Raw genomic sequence first — 6001 nt, 5'->3', positions numbered from 1 at the left:
TGTTTGTTCTGTTTTTAGGAAAAATGACTTTTCCATATGTTTTGTACACAAATCACGAAAATGAGCGATTTTCAGGCTGACATGCAAAGACAAAAGGTCACGTGACCTTGTAACCGTAGGTCCGATTTTCAAAAAAATGATTTCAAAAGTTGCGCAAGACTCGAAAGAAAAAAGTCAGCGAGCGGCGGGGCGCCATCCATATGCGTTCCCGAGCAATCGGAAAAATCGTGGAGGGGGGGCCATAATGGCCCCCCCCCCCCCGGCCTTATTAGGGTTAAATAACATTCAGTATTGAGGAAAGAGGGGAAATCAATCTTTCAATTTTTGTTTAGAGTTTTCGTCAGTTAAATGGCAAAGCTGGGGTAATTTTTTTTATCAAATTATTGAGTGTAAGTGGTGTAATTTTGGTTCATCCTGGTGGACATATATTGCGTGTAATATTTATTTCCTGTAAGTTATGGTAAGTTTTGTTGGACGGAAGTCAGTTTATCGCAGAGGCAATTTTGGCGTCTCTGGATTCTCTGTGTACGATAACTTTAAGTTCGTAGGGTATTAAATTTTTTTTTTTTTTGAAAAAGAGACATTACATTGAAAAAAAATCATTATTTTCTCTCGTACATGACACCTTTTGCATTAAAAATCAATTAAGTACACTTGAGAAGAAGTAAAATGAAAATATGCTAGATTTCTGACAATTGAGTAAGAAGCCATTTTAGCTTTCCTGATTTAGCAGCTGACATTGGATCTACATGTAATGCTTACATGTAAGTGAATTCACACAAACCTTCTGTTCACATCCTTCCCACACCCACAACATAAAGTGAGTCATTTGACACATTTAAGCATAATTTTCGTGAGTCAGGTGTAAATTGACTCATTAGTAACAACCAATGAGTCTCTATTGACTCATTTATATTTCACCAGTGTGTCAATCATGAGCTGACGCATTTGCAAAATGCTTCGACTGACTCACATGGTCGTAAAAAATGAGTCAAGATCGACATAAGAGCATTTTAGAAGAAAAAAGTGAGTCAACTTGAAAGTGAGGCTGTATGCATGCGCGCGCATGCTTTCGTGACGTCATCCAAAATGCGCATTCTCGAGCCATATTTGAATTCCCGATCGACGACGCGACGTCGCCATCTTATATCTTGGATTCAGAAGAGTTTTGACTGCAGCTAGTGAAAAATTGGTATGCATAAATATTCATATGGTTTTAAACGATGATTTTTATGACTGGATTCGTGGGCTGAATCTTCTGATTATTATACAAATGATGCATGCGTTCATTTTACGATATCCGCACTCGAGTTGATGAGGCTGTGTGTAACTTAACTATATAGATTCTACTGTATCGCACGAAGCCGTGTCCAATGAAAACATGCATAATCTTGCATCATTGTTTTATACAACGAAACTCCTAGATCCTTGTTATTTGATGTAAAACGAATTAATTCAAGATTGTTTCGTGACAGCTAGTATGGGTGACAAATAAATCTCAAGTTAAGGCTTAATTTAGTGCGTACAAAGTAGATTTTTCAGATTCGGGTAGCGGGACCACCGATTACATCGCTAAAATGTGATATTTTAGGATATATTTTCCATTGCAAATGTGGACAGTGACTCTGGCATGGTATGGTATGTGTGTGATAGGCCTAGGGAGTAGGGGGTCTATGTCATGATGCACCCACAACAAAAAGTGAGTCACCCTTACTCAAATTGATGAGTCACTGGTTTGTCCGTACAGCGAAACACTTGAAGGATCATGTCACTATGACTCGATACAAATGAGTCTCTAAATAAGACTCATTTGTATCGAGTCATAGTGACTCACATGATCCTTCAAGTGTTTCGCTGTACGGACAAACCAGTGACTCATCAATTTGAGTAAGGGTGACTCACTTTTTGTTGTGGGTGCAAGACAGCATTAAAAGAGCCCCTGAACATGGCTACTTAAACACTGTATTGTTATGTGTAAATTCACTCAAGCATTTGGTTCATTGTCAGCTGCTAGATTAGGAAAGCTGAATGGCTTCTTTTAATCAACATCTAGTAATTTGGGAGAAATCAAGGATCTTTTCATTTTATATGCATGAAGTGTCGTATAAAAGAGAAAAATATTAATTTGTGTGTGATGTGTTTCTTTTTCCAAAATAAGTATCTCTACTACCCTATAAACTAACTCAAAGTTGCAATTTTTTGTGCAAATGAAATTTTGATACCACTACTTTCAATTTGTTAAATTCAATCATACGTGAAATATGAATAATAGATTATGGATCAAATAAGAAACCGAGCTTTCCACACATGTACATCTCATTACAGAAATTATTATCATGACATAAACAAAATTGCCATGAAATCCAGTTTCTTTTTTTTCCTGGGATACACTGTACAGTGCGTCCCAGAAAAAACGAAACCGAGAAGTATCGATGTTTTATCATAACTTAATCACAACCATAATTAATGAATGATACATATTTGGAAAGCTTAGAGTCTCCTCTTTCAGTTGATGCTACTCAGATGATGCATATTTCACGCATGAGTGATTAAAAGCAATTTGAAGGAAGGAAACCAAAAAGACATTTGGCGGGCGGTATCTGAATTTCGAAGAAAAATTCACATTTCTAGAAAGTTGAGTTTCTGCTCTTTCATATGACACCTCAATCAGGAAAAATGAGCGAGGAATAACAAAGTTCTGTTTGCTTAAAGTAGCCCTTACATTTTCATAATTTTAACAAACGAATTCGTTTTCACTGGGTGCCCGCCGTACCAAAAAGCAGATTTGACAAAAGACTTAACTCCGTTTCGTTGACAATCAGCCATGCATGAAGACTCTCGTCTACGGCTGATTGTCAACAAAACGGAGTTAAGTCTTTTGTTAATTTCGTTTATTGATACGGCAGGCAGCCGGTGAAAACGAATTCGTTTAATAAAATTATGGAAATGCAAGCACTACTTTAAACAAACAGAACTTTGTCATTCCTCGCTCATTTTTCCTGATTGAGGTGTCATACGAAAGGGCAGAAACTCAACTTTCTAGAAATGTGAATTTTTCTTCGAAATTCAGATACCGCCCGCCAAATGTCTTTTTGGTTTCCTTCCTTCAAATTGCTTTTAATCACTCATGCGTGAAATATGCATCATCTGAGTAGCATCACATGAAAGAGGAGACTCTAAGCTTTCCAAATATGTATCATTCATTAATTATAGTTGTGATTAAGTTATGATAGAACATCGATACTTCTCGGTTTCGTTTTTTCTGGGACGCACTGTATAGTCTTTTAATATACAAACATACATGTACTTGGTTTAGTCCAAATATTTGCTTAGTTACAGTTGGTAAAAATTTTAAAGTGAAGAAAAATTTTCCATTTCTCCCCGGTTTCCCTACTACATGGGACTATAAATGATTGGCATTACCTTGATGCATGCTGAACACAAGTACTTTCACTTTGATTTCATTACTTGTTCTGTGACAACAATTTTGGATCTACATGTACTTATTTCTACTAATTACAGAAATAATTGTTTATGGTAAATCTTCCCTTGTGTATGTATCTTAGAATATAAAGTTACCAACTTCCGTCATTTAAGTGATTTCATTACGTGTGAATGATTCTTGTTCATTACTCAAATTGTTTTCAACATTTTGTCATAGTTAAAAGATTTTGATGATGTTATTTTAACTAAAGCATTTAAATACTCCTTTTTTCACTTTATGTTTAATGTATTAATTTAGACTGTGAAATATTAGAAACATAATTGTATGCATTTGGAAGATGTATGAATGCAGACATGTTATAAATATGTAATTGTTCAATGTCATTGCAACATTTAATGAACATTTCTAAAAATAACATTTAAAGAACATTACACATAACAACATTGTAATGTTTCTATTAAATGTTTAAATTATATCAAAATATGGTCTTAGAAATAGATGGCTTACATTTTTATAACATTTCATTCAAACATCTGTAAGATATCATTACAACATCTTATCAACATTTCCCAGATAATATTTTAAAATCATTTGGGGATATCATCATTCAAATGTTTCTATTAAATGTTTAAATGATATCAAAATGTATGGTCTTAGATATAGATGGCTCACATTTTAAAAACATTTCCTTCAAACATTGATATGATATCATTACAACATTTAATTAACATTTCTAAGTTAATATTTTAAAAACATATGGGATATCATCGTTCAAATGTTTCTAGTAAATGTTTAAATGATATCAAAATGTATGGTCTTTGAAAAAGATGGCTCACATTTTAAAAACATTTCCTTCAAACATTAATATGATATCATTACAACATTTAATCAACATTTCTAAATTAACATATTAAAAACATTTAAGAATAACAATATTGTAATGTTTCTTTGAAATGTTATAATGATATCAAAATGTATGGTCTTGGAAAAAGATGGCTCACATTTTAAAAACATTTCCTTCAAACATATCATTACAACATTTAATTAATATTTCTAAGTTAATATTTAAAAAACATTTTGGTATATCATCATTCAAATGTTTCTATTAAATGTTTAAATGATATCAAAATGTATGCTAGAAATAGACTGATGGCTGACATTTTTATAACATTTCCTTCAAATGTTTGAAAAATATCATTAATATGTTATATCAACATTTTTGATAATATCAAATTGATATTGTTATAATGTTTAAGCTTAAAGGTAAAGACCAGTATTGGTAACGCCCCCGATTTCAAAAAATGAAATGGAAGCTCTCATTACCAATCATGTGAAAGAATATGTTTTGACTAATGATGATAAAAAATTTGCCGGGAAACCGCCTACTAATTCATAGTTTGGTAAATTTGTTTCTCTCATGGTCCTGTGAGAACCTTATAGGGTAGTCCCATATACATCTTTCTGTGTATAGTGCTTGTAACTTAACGAAGAATGGGCCAAATTTCTTATCATTTTGATGCTTCCAGAACCTTGCAGATGCTAGATGCGAGATGATCAACCTTTTCTGATCGATTCCACAACGTTTCTTTCACAATTCAATCGCATGACCATAACTGGTCTTTACCCGATGTTAAACAAATATTTTTTAAATGTTTTTTTGATGTTGGTGTCTAATGTTATAAATACGTTTTCTTGATAATCGCAAGACCATACATTTTCATATGATTTTAACATTTGAACAAAACATCTCCCAAACGTTTAGCCAAACATTATCATGATGTTCTTATAATGTTTTTGTGTTAGCTGGGCTAGCATACGAAACGTCGTGATCTTTTAGATTCCTTATTGACCACATTGCGAGACAAACGAATATCACTATTATTTTCGATACTATATCCGCAATGAGTAATATTTAGCATAACATTCGTTTAGCTTATTACAAACTTTGCCTGGTTGGCAGTCTAACTACTTGCATTCCTCAACCATGAGTCTTGATGAACAACAAATGTCTTTCAGTGTATATAACCAGTTACAGTACACACACACACATACACGTAGCCCCAGCTTGCCAGACTTTCCCGCGCTAAGCCAAGCCATATCGATATGATCGTCTCGCGCGTATACATTTCATTTTGAGACAGGGGGGGGGGGGATTTTGAACTAGGAGTTAGATAACAAATAAGCAGATAATTTGTGTACTGCAATTTTGGTCAAAAAAGCAATGTAATATTACAAAAGAATATAATCACATTTTTCAATACATGACTTATTTATTTTTTATTTTATTTTATTTATTTATTTATATTTCACCAGGGTAGCCCATTCAACAAAAAGTTGGTCTTCCATGAGGCCCTGTAAAACATGTATATACAATTAAAAAGATAAAACAAACAATTAGGTATGAATACATTAATAGAACAGTATTACATATTGAAAATAAATATACAATATCAAACATATTAATCAGTGTCAATTATGATGAATGCTATTATAAATAGATCACTTGCTAAGAGAGTAAAGGATTAAGTAAAAGAAGCAAGAGAGAGAGAGCTAAAA

Source organism: Strongylocentrotus purpuratus, unplaced genomic scaffold (assembly GCF_000002235.5).
Source record: "Strongylocentrotus purpuratus isolate Spur 01 unplaced genomic scaffold, Spur_5.0 spur5_scaffold_19, whole genome shotgun sequence".
NCBI lineage: Eukaryota > Metazoa > Echinodermata > Echinoidea > Camarodonta > Strongylocentrotidae > Strongylocentrotus > Strongylocentrotus purpuratus.
Note: the sequence above shows the minus strand (reverse complement) of the source record.